Below are 17,346 nucleotides of genomic sequence, written 5' to 3'. Positions count from 1 at the left end.
GTTGCAATGTTGCATTCACACTTTTTCCAAGTGGAAGAAGAGCCCACTCAGAGTTAAAATTCCAAATGAACTTCACACAAATTAAATCTCCAAAAATACAGACTGAGCTACAGTCCTCAATTCGTGCAAACATTTGCTATTACACAATGAAGTAAGTACAAAAAGGATGCATCCAAAGCCTCAAATCTGACTTCAGAATGTGAAAAGTAATGTAAGCACATTGGGCATCAGTTTTATTGGTTGGAGATATGGCAAACAGTTCCTGTCATTCAACAGAATACTTTATAAAATCAGACCAATTCCTGTTTCATTGAAGTCAGTTTTGTGGACTTATGCCTAGAGTACATTGTTTTACCACTGTCACTGTTGCAATGCTTGTGAGCTCTTTTAAATTTTTTGAAGATTTTCCAGTGAACCATTTTTGTAGGTGAGCAGTGGACAGCTGTTTTTCCCCTTGCATTTTCGTAATCTGCTTGTATCTGACAACAAAATGATGTGGAAGGACTTTCCAATTTGCCAGACTACCACCATTTGCTGACTGACTGCATTAGTGCCATTCTTGCTCCTTAAAGCAATACCTGAAGACCCTTGGCAGTAAAGTTATTAACTGTGTTTTTGGTTTGACAATATTTCACTTGTGTGTTTGATTGTTATTCACAGAAGAACAAATATTGCATTACATGGTTGAGTTACTAAATGCATTACAACAGTCCTTAGTTTCTTCATAAAAATTGGAATTGAGAAAGAGAGAGGGGCTGTTTCAGTTATATTACCCCATTACTCCACACACCTAGATTGTATAATAGAATGATACTGGCTGCAAACTCATCAAAGTGAAAGGTAATTGAAGGTACACTATTTTAACTGTGTAAACTACAGCAAAAGTGTCTGTCTCTCTCTCTCAGGATATCAACAGACATGCCATTTGTACTCATCCAACTTAAAGTTCCCTTTTTTCTGACAGTAAACAAGTTGTAGTCATACCCTTCAAATGGCTTTCCCCACTTGGACATTCTCTACTTATTGTAGGGACAGCATTAAGCATCTTCCTCCTGTGTATCACAATAGACTCAAAATGCACATACATTATTCAGAAATGAAGAGCAAAAATATTGCCTGTCAGTTTCTCTTGTCAATGACATCCTAAGTTATTCACTTAAAATGAAAATTTATGCAAACATGAGAAGCAATGCTCAGTTACTTCCTGGGGAATATCTCAGGCATTGCTAAATACTGTACAAATTACTTTTCAAACCGTACATAGGCCAGATACCTGTCCAGGATTTCTCTATAACAATGCAGGGCCTTTTTTTTGGGGAGCGGGATCTTTCGGTTCTCAATTTTTATATAAAACTGACAAACCTCATCTTCATTTCATCATGAAAACATAGAATTACTTCTTCATGAAATCATTGCCAGAGTTGAAAAAAGTTGATAGGTAACACAAAAAACTCTAGGATCAAACCCTATATTTTTGGATTCATAGGGTCTTTTACCCACTGAGCTCCTCTGTTTTGATGTAACAAGAAATAACTTATTTTGAGATGACAAAAAATAGTATTGCTTGAAAATGCTTCTCTATGTAACACAAGTACAAGGAATGTTAAGTGACTAGTGCAAAACATCCTTTTTCTTGGCAAATTTCCATTAAAAAAATAATTTAAAACAATTGTGGAATTTGTTGTGGGGCATTCTGCCCCTATAGTTTCATGGCATTCCAGTAGGTGGCAGCACTATACATGTTGTTGTTGTTGTTGTTGTTGTTGTGGTCTCCAGTCCTGAGACTTGTTTGATGCATCTCTCCATGCTACTCTATCCTGTGCAAGCTTCTTCATCTCCCAGTACCTATGGCAACCTACATCCTTCTGAATCTGCTTAGTGTATTCATCTCTTGGTCTCCCTCTACGATTTTTACCCTCCACACTGCCCTCCAATACTAAATTGGTGATCCTTTGATGCCTCAGAACAGGTCCTACCAACCAGTCCCTTCTTCTAGTCAAGTTGTGCCACAAGCTCCTCTTCTCCCCAATTCTATTAAATACCTCCTCATTAGTTATGTGATCTACCCATCTAATCTTCAGCATTCTTCTGTAGCACCACATTTCGAAAGCTTCTATTCTCTTCTTGTCTAGACTATTTATCGTCCACGTTTCACTTCCATACATGGCTACACTCCATACAAATACTTTAAGAACCGACTTCCTGAGATTTAAATCTATACTCGATGTTAACAAATTTTTCTTCTTCAGAAACGCTTTCCTTGCCATTGCCAGTCTACATTTTATATCCTCTCTACTTCGACCATCATCAGTTATTTTGCTCCCCAAATAGCAAAACTCCTTTACTTCTTTAAGTGTCTCATTTCCTAATCTATTTCCCTCAGCATCACCCAACTTAATTTGACTACATTCCATTATCCTTGTTTTGCTTTTGTTGATGTTCATCTTATATCCTACTTTCAAGACAGTGTCCATTCCATTCAACTGCTCTTCCAAGTCCTTTGCTGTCTCTAACAGAATTACATTGTCATCGGCAAACCTCAAAGTTTTTATTTCTTCTCCATGGATTTTAATACCTACTCCAAACTTTTTTTGTTTCTTTTATTTCTTGCTCAATATATAGATTGAATAACATTGGGGATAGGCTACAACCCTGTCTCACTCCCTCCCCAACCACTGCTTCCCTTTCATACCCCTCGACTCTTGTAACTGCCATCTGCTATCTGTACAAATTGTAAATAGCCTTTAGCTCCCTGTATTTTACCCCTGCCACCTTCAGAATTTGAAAGAGAGTATTCCAATCAACATTGTCAAAAACTTTCTTTAAGTCTACAAATGCTAGAAATGTAGGTTTGCCTTTCCTTAATCTTTCTTCTAAGATGCCGTGACTTATTAAACTGATAGTTCAGTAATTTTCACATCTGTCAACACCTGCTTCCTTTGGGATTGGAATTATTATATTCTGCTTGAAGTCTGAGGGTACTTCACCTGTCTCATATATCCTGCTCACCAGACAGTAGAGTTTTGTGATGACTGGCTGTCCCAAAGCTGTCAGTAGTTTTAATGGAATGTTGTCTACTCCGGGGGCCTTGTTTCGACTCAGGTCTTTCAGTGCTCTGTCAAGCTCTTCATGCAGTATCATATCTCCCATTTCATCTTCATCTACATCCTCTTCCATTTCCATAATATTGTCCTCAAGTACATCACCCTTGTATAGGCCCTCTATATACGCCTTCCACCTCTTTGCTTTCCCTTCCTTGCTTAGAACTGGGTTTCCATCTGAGGTCTTGATATTCTGTCAACAACTGCTTTCTTTGGGATTGGAATTATTATATTCTTCTTGAAGTCTGAGGGTATTTTGCCTGTCTCATACATACTGCTCACCAGACAGTAGAGTTTTGTCAGGACTGGCTCTCCCAAGGCTGTCAGTAGTTCTAATGGAATGTTGTCTACCCTACAGTGTCACTATACATAGCCTTCAGAATAATGTCTGTAATGGAGCTGAGTTCCAGCAGACAGCTGTCATCGAGTTTGTTTTGGTGAAAACCCAGACCATCAGACATTCATAGGTGCTTGCAGAATGTCTGTGCAGACTGGGTAGTGAACAAAAGTACAGCAAGTCATTGCATGAGGTGTCTGTCATCATCGCACCTGGCTCACCCAGACCTGTCAGATCTACCCACATCCTGGCCGAACACACACAGCTCTGACTCCTGCAATGTTGGAGTGTATGGACACTCTCATTTGAGGTGATTGACTGATCACACTCAAACTCCTTGCTGTACAACTGGATGTCTGTTGGTAGTGTTGGCACACTCATCTACCAGTTAGGGTTCTCAGTGGTGTGTACCCACTGGGTTCTTCACTGCCTAACAGAAGACAATAAATAGCCAATGACAGGCAATCTGTGCAGAATTGCTTGCACATTACAAGGTTAATCGTGACAATTTTTTCAATTTTTTGTCTAACATCATCACAGTCATTGAAATATCAGTTTGTCACTTTGACCAGAAACAAGACAGCAATCCAGAGAGTGATGCACACCACTTCTTCTCCAAAGAAAATGTTCAAAGCCACACCCCCACTTGGTAAAGACATGGAAAACATCTTCTGAAGGGATTATTCTGTTTGATGTCCTCCCTTAAATTGTAACGATCAACTGGGAAGTATACTGTGCTGACCTCAGGAAATTGAAGAAATGCATTCAGCGTGTTGGTTGTCACAAAAATGCAAATGATCTTCTCCTTCTCCATGACAATACAAGGCCTCACACAAGTCTACACTCCCAAGAGGAGCTCACAGAACTACACTGAACTGTTTTTCCTCAACCATTTTACAGCCCCGGATTTTGCACCTTCCAACTTCCATCTGTTTGGCCCAATGAAGAATGAACTTTGCAGGAATCAGTGCGTGGATAAGGTAATTGATGCAGTTGTTCTGAAGCTGACCAGTAGAGTGCTACCACACAGACTTACAGGCTCTTCCAGTAACATGGTACACAGTCAGCAAATTGAACAGAGATTATGTTGAAAATTAGGGTTTTGTAGCCAAAAGAGTGGGGAATAATGTGGTGTGTTAGAATCCAGAATAAAACCAAATTATTTTCAGAAAAAAAAGTGTTCCATCACTTATTTAATGCCCTTCATACATCACAACACACAGTATGAAAGACCATTCTCACTGCGACATGAAGTGTATTCACAGTTTTGAGTATGGACAACTATCAGCTGAATGATGAAATGACAACAATGAAAATTTGTGCCACACTGGGACCCAAATGTGGATTTCCTGCTTATCACTTGGCTATCCATGCATGACTCCCAGCCAAACTGAAACTTCCACATGTCATCAACCAAGTGTCTACAACCTGTACTTTTACATCCATTACATATATTCCTGTACAGGTGAGGCATTTTATTTGTAAGTCGCTTGCCCAGTGTCGGCAGATAAATACAATATTGCAGTGCCTGTGTTAATATGGATTATGATGCAATGTTCTTTCAGACATGCATGCATGTCCAAAGGAAGCTTGCATTGTAATTCAGAATAACACAGGGACTGTGGTATTGTATTGTATTCTCAGTTTTCACCAAATTTTCTTTAATGTGCAACCTGCCTTGAGCCTGGAAGTACTTAAGTTTATTATTATTGCACCCTGATATTACCCAACTTTACATGCAAATGATTATTAGTCAAAACATTAAAAAACAGCTGTAACTAAATAATGAACATAAGTTCAACACAAATATACTCGTTAATATTAACATAAAGTTAAGATACAATGGCACCATCAATACCAAAGTTAACAACAAAAAATCTTAATTATATTGAATGAAATTCAATACATCAGTAAAATCCTAGTTCTTCACTGAAAATGATGTTAGAGAGCTGCAAGAAGAATTCAGAAAAACCTTTTAAGCAAAACTTAAATCATGGCTCAATAGCATACATTTCTATAGTTGGCAAAGTAAATTCCAGTTAAACAAAATTTACTTCAGCATGTTCCCCTTCATACACCATCATGAAATTTGGCGCACAGATTAACAAACAGCACATGACTGACACGTCACTGGGCTATATTTTTCAAAACAAAAATAATTTTCGGTTGCGAAATTTCAAGAATTAAATCTTATAAGAAACTGAATAAAACGGTACAAACTTCAGGTCTGTAAAGGCCAATTCACACTGTTCATTATATTATGGCGCAATCCTGTCAAGGTGTATTCACACTGTTAATCATGTCAAGTTATGTGATCACAATTCGCATGCCTCGTTTCAACTGTGTTGTTTCATCAGAACTGTGGAGTTTGCAGAATGATTCTCAACTGTTTCTGTGAGTGAAATACAGACAAGAGACAGTTGCTATGTGTGTGTTTGGTCCACATTTGCAATAAAATGTCATTTATCGGACTCAACAGGGTGCAGCTTGTGGCAATAGCTTATACACTGGAAAAGGAAGAAAGAAATGAGAAACAACGCAAAAGAAGAGAGTGGAAGTGAAAAATGGTGTCATTGTGTGGTACAGAAGGGGAATTTCATGTGCTCTATAAGGAGCTCAACGAAGAATTAATTTTTATAAATAACATTTTATAAATATTTAAGAATGTCAAAACACTTCCATTTGTTATGTGAAACTGAACACTGAACTATCAAAATGGACACAGTATTATGAGGTGCCATCACGCCTCGTGAGAAATTGATCATTTGTTTAAGGTAAGTTTGGTCACCAGTCCATGGCAATTCTTTACTTAAGAGTCATGTCTCCCTCAGTAAAGATCAAGTGGCTCACCTGTGGTGGGGTCAGCTAGTGAAACCACATATTGACCTCTGATGTTTGAAAAACTGTTTCACGCACAATGCAGAGAGCTGCTTAGCAATAAATAAGCTTGCTACTGTGTAATGTACATATTCATTTCCTTTCAAGTTTTGTTTGTACTTGATAAATGTTGCCAAATGTCTCACATGTACTTGGATTATCTCTTGAAACACAGGCTTACCACAGATGTTTGGAAAACTGTTCCACACAGAATTCAGATAACTGCTTAACAAATAAGCTTGGTACTGTGTAGCTTTGTGTTTCGCTGCTAAATGTTGCAAGTGATTTTCCTGTACGGGAATTAGCTAGTCAAAACACACATTGACAACTGATTTTTTTAAAACTGTTCCACAGACAATGCAAGGAGCTAATTAACAATAAATTAGGCTGCTGCTGTGCACTGTACATATTATGTTCCCTTCAAGCTTTTGTTTGCCAAATAATGTTATAAATGCTTTATCAGCATTAGGGATAATTAGTGAAACCACATAAAAAATGACCACATGCTGGCAATTACACCTTGATATTACATTGTAGAGTTAAAAATGGTTGTTATATTATGTTGTTTGTTGTTGTGGTCTTCAGTCCAGAGACTGGTTTGATGCAGCTCTCCATGCTACTCTATCCTGTGCAAGCTTCTTCATCTCCCAGTACCTACGGCAACCTACATCCTTCTGAATCTGCTATGTGTATTCATCTCTTGGTCTCCCTCTACGATTTTTACCCTCCACGCTGCCCTCCAATACTAAATTGGTGATCCTTTGATGCCTCAGAACAGGTCCTACCAACCAGTCCCTTCTTCTAGTCAAGTTGTGCCACAAGCTCCTCTTCTCCCCAATTCTATTAAATACCTCCTCATTAGTTATGTGATCTACCCATCTAATCTTCAGCATTCTTCTGTAGCACCACATTTCGAAAGCTTCTATTCTCTTCTTGTCTAGACTATTTATCGTCCACGTTTCACTTCCATACATGGCTACACTCCATACAAATACTTTCAGAAATGACTTCCTGACACTTAAATCTATACTCGATGTCAACAAATTTCTCTTCTTCAGAAACACTTTCCTTGCCATTGCCAGTCTACATTTTATATCCTCTCTACTTCGACCATCATCAGTAATTTTGCTACCCAAATGGCAAAACTCCTTTACTACTTTAAGTGTCTCATTTCCTAATCTAATTCCCACAGCTTCACCCAACTTAATTCGACTACATTCCATTATCCTCATTTTGCTTTTGTTGATGTTCATCTTATATCCGCCTTTCAAGAACCTATCCATTCCATTCAACTGCTCTTCCAAGTCCTTTGCTGTCTCTGACAGAATTACAATGTCATTGGCGAGCCTCAAAGTTTTTATTTCTTCTCCATGGATTTTAATAGCTACTCCAATTTTTCTTTTGTTTCCTATACTGCTTGCTCAATATACAGATTGAATAACATCGGGGAGAGGCTACAACCCTGTCTCACTCCCTTCCCAACAACTGCTTCGCTTTCATACCCCCTGACTCTTATAACTGCCATCTGGTTACTGTACAAATTGTAAATAGCCTTTCACTCCCTGTATTGTACCCCTGCCACCTTTAGAATTTGAAAAAGAGTATTCCTGTCAACATTGTCAAAAGCTTTCTCTAAGTCTACAAATGCTAGGAACGTAGGTTTGCCTCTCCTTAATCTTTCTTCTAAGATAAGTCATAAGGTCAGTATTGCCTCAGATGTTCCAGTATTTCCACGGAATCCAAACTGAACTTCCCTGAGGTCGGCTTCTACCAGTTTTTCCATTCGTCTGTAAAGAATTTACTACAGTAATGCCGATGAAGTCTCTGTATTCACCTATGGCCTTGAATATTGTTCTCCCCGGTAAGGCACATGTCTGATGATGGCTTATTATTTTTGCCATGACTGTTTTTAGTTTCCATCACGCATCACGCTGCTGTTTTGTAATCTGCGTTTATCAGCGTGATGGACAGTTTTAATCTGTCAGGATGTTTCAGTTCTTCCGAAGTTCAACAACCCGCTTGGTTCCTGTCTTTCCCCTGTTGTTTCCCACACTCTCTTCATCATTCTGTCCATACTCATCCTAACTACATGTCCAGCAAACCTTGCCATTTTGAGTCTGATTTCCCCGAATATTGTTCTCGTGTTCCGGTACAAATTGCGAAATGCGGATTCTCAGTCACCAAAATGCGCCAATTTTGCATATAGACGAACCCATGCAAGTGAAAGTTAGATCCTTCGCTAAACCAAACCATACAGCGCATACTAATCCCTAACAAGCCCCATGTCCAACAGACCAGTTTGAACGTCCTAACACAAGCCATTCAGAAGTTATCTACATCTACATCTACATGATTACTCTGCAATTCACATTTAAGTGCTTGGCAGAGGGTTCATCGAACCACAATCATACTACCTCACTACCATTCCACTCCCGAACAGCGCGCGGGAAAAACGAACTCATAAACCTTTCTGTTCGAGCTCTGATTCCTCTTATTTTATTTTGATGATCATTCCTACCTATGTAGGTTGGGCTCAACAAAATATTTTTGCATTCAGAAGAGAAAGTTGGTGACTGAAATTTCGTAAAAAGATCTCGCCGTGATGAAAAACGTCTTTGCTTTAATGACTTCCATCCCAACTCGTGTATCATATCTGCCACACTCTCTCCCCTATTACGTGATAATACAAAATGAGCTGCCCTTTTTTGCACCCTTTCTTCTTCAAAAGTTGGCTTATCATCAGTATTGCTTTGGATTTTGTCTCACCCTCTCCTTCGCCCTAAAACATGGCTTTATATAGTTCATTGTATTCTCATATTTCCATTCACTTTTGTTGCTTGCTGCCTGTCCAGTTTTGATTTTTTTGTTCAGTATTTATCTGTATTGGTCCCTTAGTTAAGTCCACCTCAACGTGCATCAGAACCTGAAATAAAAGTAAGGAATTGTAATTTTATTCACCACAAGTACACATCAAAGGCACAGGACGGAAAAATTGTTTCTTGCAACCAATTACCATAACACACTTAAGACAATTACTGAAATGTACAATTCAGTCTCAGATACTTTTCAAAACTGCAGTACGCATAGGAAACTATAAGAGAAAATGAAAACTACTTGAAACCTACTGCATTTCCTAATATAGTTTATATAAACCAAATGGTAACTTATTTCTTAATATGTTTTGTAAGAATCCATGTTAATAAATAGTATGCTTGAATACCATTTCTTCAAAATTTGCAGGTATCTCGCAACTGGAAAATCATTGAACAATATTGTCAAGGAAATTTGCCAAGCTATTCTTGATATTATAATGACTAAAATAATGCGCAAACCAACTGAGAAGTGCTGGACACGAGCTGCAGAAGAATTCTTGCACAGGTGGCATTTTCCGAACTGGTTGGGTGCCATAGATTGCAAACATACAGAAATTGTGGCGCCGCCACACAGTGGATTACTATTTTACATTTACTACAAACAAACATTTTCGATTGTGCTACTAGCACTGGGTAGTAGAGGGTCAACTGAAGAATGGGATACAACCTGTTGGCTTTGACCAATGAAGTCATAGGTTATTCATAGATCATAAATCGGTTATCTGCTCATAGATCATAAATTGGTTATCTGCTGTGGATAAGCACCACCATTGTACATTGAAATAAATGAGCGTATTTTTTAAAGACAGCAGTAGAGGTCACGCAAGATTTTTTTTTTTTTTTTTTCATTTGAATTTATATAAATAATTGGTTCTTTCCAATCCACTTGGTTCTTAAGTTCAGTCTTGGTGAGTTTGAGATAATTTGGGAGAATAGTTTTTCATTTAGAAGAATTTTTAGTTTTTTTAGTTTTGTTTGTAGGTATGAATTTATCTATTCCCACAAATAAGGAATACTTAAAGCAGGCTTTCTGTGAATGGCAACCATTCAATTTTTGCAAATGTCTGGTCTTCTTGCTAATTAAATTCAATATCATGAGTGCACTGAACATAATCCCATGATAAGCTTGTCTACTCATTGTATTCATAACTTATTCATATCAAGGTGTAACAAGGAGCAACTGTGGCACTCAATTAGACGAGGAACATGATTTGAGAACAGAATGAGATTTTCACTCTGCAGCAGAGCGTGCACTGATATGAAACATCTTGGCAGATTAAAGCTGTGTGCCGGACCGAGACTCGAACTCGGGAGCTGGCAGAAGTAAAGCTGTGAGTACCAGGTGTGAGTCGTGCTTCGGTAGCTCAGTTGGTAGAGCACTTGCCCGCGAAAGGCAAAGGTCCCGAGTTCAAGTCTCGGTCGGGCATACAGCTTTAATCTGTCAGGAAGTTTCATGATTTGAGAAACTGAAGCTGGCCTTGAGGGATATAACAAAAATTACATACTGTTAGTTTGGAAAAATCAAGTACAACAGAGGGGATTATGGGTTTGATGGGCTGTAATTTCAGGACCAGAATGTGATGATGTAGCTTTTGAAGTATTGCCTAACTGAACGAAGGAAGTGTTGGTGAAATTAATTGAAGGTCATGTTGCAGAGGATTCTGTAGTTATTTCTGATATATTTCTTCATATACGGATTTGGGGAATAGGGGTTTTCAGCATCTTCTCATCAATCATAATTGAATTCAGATCTTCAGCTGAGGATTGTACCAATAGTATAGAAGGTTATTGGTCAGCCATAAAATCTGTTGTAGGGAGGGGGAAACAACACATTTCAACACTACACAGCCATTAAGATGAATATTCATGGAGACATTGAGTTTCCGATACATACTGCCTGTTTAAGAGTTTCCTTAAACATTTTGTGTAAATGTATCCACCGAAATTTGTTAGTTAATTTCAGGTTGGGGTGGGGGAGGGGGGGCAATTGACAATTAACAAAAGGGTGGGTTTCGTCGAGATGGTTACAATATTGATTTGGATTTCCTGGTTCTACTATTTCATATGCACTGTATGTAGCTTAAATATAGTCGGTCATTATTACCTTTGGGGGTTGAGTTGGCGGTAGAAGTCATGTCCACTAACTTTCTTACACTCTTGTTCTGCTTGCTGTGATGTTGTGAGCCCCGTGCTCACATCCACTGTTTGTCTTTGTTATCCAGTCAATTACTCCCGAGTTATCTATTTTCAAGAACAAAGTATTTATCAAAAAGTCTAGCTGAACACCAGTTATATTTTCCAGAGGCACACCAACATCATCTATAATCCAGTTATGAACGTCAAAAGAGGATGGTCTTTCAAAGTTTTGGTTGAATATGCATGATACCGTGTTACTTCTGTTCAGTTGAGCCATTTTAGATCCAAATTAACACAAAAACAGAATCAAGAACAAAAGTTTGTACTCACCAGGGCAGCGTGGTGCAGCTCGCTCAGCGTCCACCTCAGCAGGTGGAGACGGTCCGTTGGCTGGCCAGTGACGGCGGCGAGGCTGAGAAGTTCTCTTCTACCTATGATGCACAATAGGCAGTGGCACACATGTTTCTAGGCGGGCAGCCAGCCAAGCACCAAATCGAACCCAAGACCTTTTCCTAACACGTAATCACGAACTGTATACACGTGAATCAACAGAGGAGCATTTGAGTATCTCATCAATAAATTAAATATGAGCGTTTTTTTTTTACATGATCAAGTACTTTTAACAGCCAATAAATGCAGAGGAATGACTACAAATACCGAGTGATCAAAAAGTCAGTATAAATTTGAAAACTGAGTAAATAGTGGAATAATGTAGATAGAGAGGTACAAATTGACACACATGCTTGGAATGACATGGGGTTTTATTAGAACCAAAAAAATACAAAAGTTCAAAAAATGTCCGACAGATAGCGCTTCACCTGATCAGAATAGCAATAATTGGCATAACAAAGTAAGACAAAGCAAAGATGATGTTCTTTACAGGAAATCCTCAGTATGTCCACCATCATTCCTCAACAATAACTGTTGTCGAGGAATAATATTGTGAACAGCACTGTAAAGCATGTCTGGAGTTATGGTGAGGCATTGGTGTCGGATGTTGTCATCAGCATCTGGTCGATCACGATATACTTGCAACTTCAGGTAACCCCAAAATCAATAACTGCATGGACTGAGGTCTGGGGACCTGGGAGGCTAAGCATGACAAAAGTGGCAGCTGAGCACACGATCATCACCAAACGCGAAAGAGATCTTTCAAGCGTCTAGCAATATGGGGTGGAGCGCTATCCTGCATAAACATCTTACGTTTCGGCAGGCGTTTAGCAGCCAGGCTAGGTATGATGTGATTCTGTAACATATCAGCGTACCTCTCAACCGTCACGGTAGCTGTCCAGCGCCATCTGTCTGATATTTTGTGAACATTGTTTTTTTTTTTTTTTTTTTTTTGTTCTAATGAAACCCCATGTCATTTCAAGCATGTGTGTCAATTTTTACCTCTCTATCTACATTATTCTGTGGTTTATTAAGTTTTCAAATTTATACTGACTTTTTGATCACCCAGTATTTGTAGTCATTCCTCCACATTCATTGGCCATTAAAAGTTCTTGATCATGTAAAAAGACGCTCATATTTAATTTATTGATGAGATACTCAAATACTCCTCTTCTCATTCATGTGTATTCGAAGAATTTGTCTGGTGATCTTTGTAGCTGATGATATTTATGAAATTCTCCATGGAGATTCCTCCCATTGTAAATTTTATGCACAGCACTCCTTTTCACTTTATTTTCTTAAGTAAACCTAATTCTGTAGGCTTACTCTGCAGCTACAGTATTCTACATGTTAGGGATACCATTTTATAGAAACAGCTGGTTGGCTCTAAGCAGCCATCTTGTAGCACGCAGGGCACCTAAGCTTTTCACCCATTGCTGCTGCTTGTCACTGGAGTGTCGCATATCCAGAAGTCGCTCACTGTCACTCGCTTCTGTTGCTCACATAGGACATGGCCTAAATGAAAAACTATTCTTCCAAATTATCTCAAACTCACTAAGAATGGAATTAAACTCCGAATACACTGGAAAGAACCAATTATTTAAATCAATGTATAACCATCCGCTACTGCTATACCGTTATCTTAAAGTTGAAGGCAGGTCGTGAAATAAAACTATCTTGTTAAATCAATTATGGTATAATGCAACAGGGCAGTGTTACCCTCTGAGAGGAATTTTGTTATGTTGACCGTGTTGTACCTAACAGGGTGGCTTATCGGAAGTGAAAGTCAGAATTACGTAAACATTTAAACACTAACAAATAATATTGTACCTAGCTACACTGTTTAACGAGTAAAGAAAACTGTCTTCAGCCTAATTATGCAAGAGAATGATTAACATTTTTGTTTAAGAAATTAGGTATGAGTAACTTCAACAGACACACACAATCTATACTTTACCACATGCGAGTGCAATGAACTGTGGCACCTGGATACAGTGTGTTCAGGTTAAGGTTGGAGTTAACAGATCAGAACAAACTACTGGCATAAATATAACAGATAACAATACGCATTATTTCTTTCATGGCTTATTCAAACTGAATGGTCTTCATAACATTACTATTAATATTGACAGTAGAATCATAAAATAGGCATAGGTTCAATATTACTTTTCAAACATTTTCCTATCTTATAAAAAAATTATAAATGTAGTTCACTGCAAAATTATGAACTGCTCTTAAGCGTCTCTCTCAGCTAAATACTTTTCTATTTAGAATTAAAGTTAAATGTATTTCACTAACAAATTACTTATCACTGTTTTTTGAGTAAAGAAGTTACTGTTTTCATAAATAGTAGTCTTTCTATTAATTGTTATTTATCATGAGCATAAAGGATAAACTGTGGATCTTATTACACTATCAATACACTTTCAACACCCTAAAGAAACAAGTGCTTAGCAAGCATGAGTATACAACTTTTCACAACTGCAGTTTTCCACTTTTACTACAGTGAGACACAAAATTAACATATTTGTAAGATACCGACTCACCTTCTGTGATTTACAACAGGCAGGAATGTGATCATTTACTAATCAAAACCTTATAAGCCTCAGTCCTAATAGCTCTTAATTTTGAAGTTGGCAACAACATATTAATAACCAGTTTTAATAGGAAAATTATTTTCAGCAAGCATCATTTACTTTAACTCACTCTCTTGTCACATTAACTATAACCTTCTTTTTACTATGTTCAAGAGGCATTAATTAGCAAAACACTGGGCTTTAATGTTCTTTCAGTAAGGACACTCGATAATCACTTCAGTTCATACAGAGAGGAACTTGAGAGGTGTTATGATAAGAAAAAAAGTCAACGTAGGTACATAAATTCAGTTATAAATTACCTTATATTTGAGCACACTAACACATCCAATAAGCTGTTCCTTCACAGTACATTATTATAGTGTTCCGTTACAGTGATTGCACAATGTGGTGGCGATTGCATGTTAGTAGGTGGATTTGCAGGTATAATTGCTGGACTCTGTCATTTCTTGGTGGCGATGATAATTCCAGAATATTTCCAGCTTTTCATCCCTCCATCCGAGGCATTCGAAAGCGTCAAGAAAAGCCTCTCTCGGAACCAGCACAATTCACAGTTTGGTAGCTAGTGCCCGTCTGAGTCTTGTTCCACCTTTTCTACCTAGGCCAACCACAATTTACGCTCGCTACTCAGTTCCGTTCCCGAGGGGAACCACACTACGTCTTATACATGAAATAACTAAGAATCGTAAGTGAAGGTCAGCAGTTTACATAACAGCAAACAATCATTTTAAACAAAACATATCATTTGCACATATACCACGCATCTTGGGGTGCAGATCGCTGCACGCTGTTGCGATTGTACAGAGCCCTTGTGCAGTCCAGGCTTGATTATGGGAGCCTGGCCTATGAGTCTGCATCGCCCTCAGTGTTGACGTTGTTGGACCCCATACACCACTGTGGGGTTCGGCTTGCAACTGGCGCTTTCCGTACGAGCCCCGTGGATAGTCGTGGTGGAGGCCGGGGTTCCCCTGCTGTGGATTCACCGCCACTGACTGCTCGCCGACTATGCTGTCCATGTGCATTGCTCGCCGGGCCATCCCAATCACCGCCTGCTTTTTCCTGACATGGTCCTCCCTCTGCCCAACTGGCGACCTAGGTCTGGGCTTTCCATTGCTGTCCGGGTCCAGTCCCTGCTGTCGGAACTGGGGTCATTCCCTCTTCTGCCACCCTTCTGGGTCCGCGAACCCACGCCTCCCTGGTGTATGCCCCGGCCATCCGTCCGCCTGGACTTGGCACAGGAACCCAAGGACTCGGTTCCGCCTGTGGCCCTCTGTCGCCGTTTTCTTCCGCTCCTCGCCTCATTTTCAGGCTGTGAGCCTGTCTACACTGATGGTTCCCTGGTAGATGGTCATACTGCCTAAGCTTTTGCTCACGCTGCCCATATTGAACAGCACTCCTTGCCGGCTGGCTGCAGTATTTTTACTGCAGAGCTGGTGGCCATATTGAGCGCTCTTGAACATATGCGTTCCTGCTCAGGTACGTCCATCGTCATCTGCAGTGACTCCCTGAGCAGCCTCTAGGCTATCGACCGCTGCTATACCTCTTCTCCTCTGGTATCCTTTATTCAGGAGTCTGTTTTTGCCATTACCCACTCTGGTCGTTCGGTGGTCTTTGTCTGGACGCCAGGTCACTTTGGCATCCCGGGGAACAGGCTGGCCAAAGGGGTGATCGACGACCCCGCTTTGGAGATCGGCCTCCCGGCTCGTGATCTGCAGCTGGCGTTGCGCCGTAAGGTGCTTGGGATGTGGCATGATGAGTGGTGTAGCCTGACTTCGCCGAATAAACTGCGGGCTGTTAAGGAGACGACCGATGTGTGGCGGTCCTCCCTGCGGGCTTCTTGCAGGGACTCTGTCATACTGTGTCGGCTCCGCATCGGCCATACCTACCTGACGCATGGACATCTTTTGCGTCAGGAGGATCCCCCCCTGTGTCAGTGTGGGTCCCAGTTGACGGTCGCCCACATTTTGTTGGAGTGTTCCCGACTGCGCACCCTCCGGCAGTCTTTTAATCTCCCAGGCACATTGCCTTTGGTTTTATGCGACGATGCCTCCATGGCTGACGACATTTTAAATTTTATCTGTGGTAGTCTTTTTTATGGTTCCATTTAGGGAGGTCCTGCACCTTTCCCTTTCTGTGTCTCTTGTCCTTGAGTCTCTCGTAATCGGATGCAGATTTTAGTGTGTATTCAGATGGTTGACTCTTTCCCTTTTTTGTTCTCATGGTCAGTCAACCAGTCTCCGGCCCTCTTCTTTTCATCCGTTTCTTTCTGTCCGGTGTTCGTCTGTACTCTTCTTGTCTCTAGTGTTCGCTGCCGCATTGGTGTTCTTTCAGTGACTGGGGGGAGGGGCGTCTTCTCCCCCCTTGGGGTTTTACCTGTTCCGTAAATTTCCATCTCGCCTGTTTTTGGAATGGGGGACTGATGACCTTAGCTGTTTAGTCCCCCTAAAACATCCCAACAACCACCATATAGGTAGTTCTAAACAAAATTATTTAAACAAATTCCAAATATATACAGTAAGTTTTGTCTCCCTCCAATTGGGACAAAGAATTTAAATGGTAGATATACTAGATTGCATAGAATCAAACCATGACATCAAAGTTTTAACAAAGAAAGAGGTATACAATTTTGTGTTATCAATTCAAACACATTTACAGAAGCTCAACGATGTAGCATTAAATAAAACAAAAAGCAAAATGAATCAGTAGAGCATTAGAGCTATGGTGTTACAAATGCAAACGAAATAAATCTTGCACGATATCTAGCGCTTTCTTTTAAAACCACATTCATTTTTTTCAATTTACAATGATGGCACTTATCCACAGCAGACAACTGATTCATTATCTATGTCTCTAAAGTAACGCCATTGACACACATGAATGACCTGCGACGTCACTGGTCAAAGCCAATGGGTTTTATCCAGTTCTTCAGTTGAGACGGAGTTTCAGAGAATGAATTTGGCCTAATGGCACAAAAATTTCGAATATATTTTTGAAGAATTCATACCGTGCCACAAAATGGTAGATAGAAGTATTATGGC

At 39.7% G+C, this 17,346-nt stretch overlaps 1 non-coding gene across 1 annotated transcript; it reads left to right on the top strand.

The window, feature by feature from the left end:
* The first annotated feature begins 10,540 nt into the window (after nucleotides 1-10,540).
* Nucleotides 10,541-10,615, top strand: Trnas-cga (transfer RNA serine (anticodon CGA)). The gene has a single exon. It is a non-coding gene; the product is annotated as a tRNA-Ser (tRNA).
* Nucleotides 10,616-17,346: the final 6,731 nt, after the last annotated feature.

Source organism: Schistocerca gregaria, chromosome 9, assembly GCF_023897955.1.
Source record: "Schistocerca gregaria isolate iqSchGreg1 chromosome 9, iqSchGreg1.2, whole genome shotgun sequence".
In the NCBI taxonomy this organism is placed as follows: Eukaryota; Metazoa; Arthropoda; class Insecta; order Orthoptera; family Acrididae; genus Schistocerca; species Schistocerca gregaria.
Note: the sequence above shows the minus strand (reverse complement) of the source record. Positions and strands in the feature narration are given on the sequence as shown.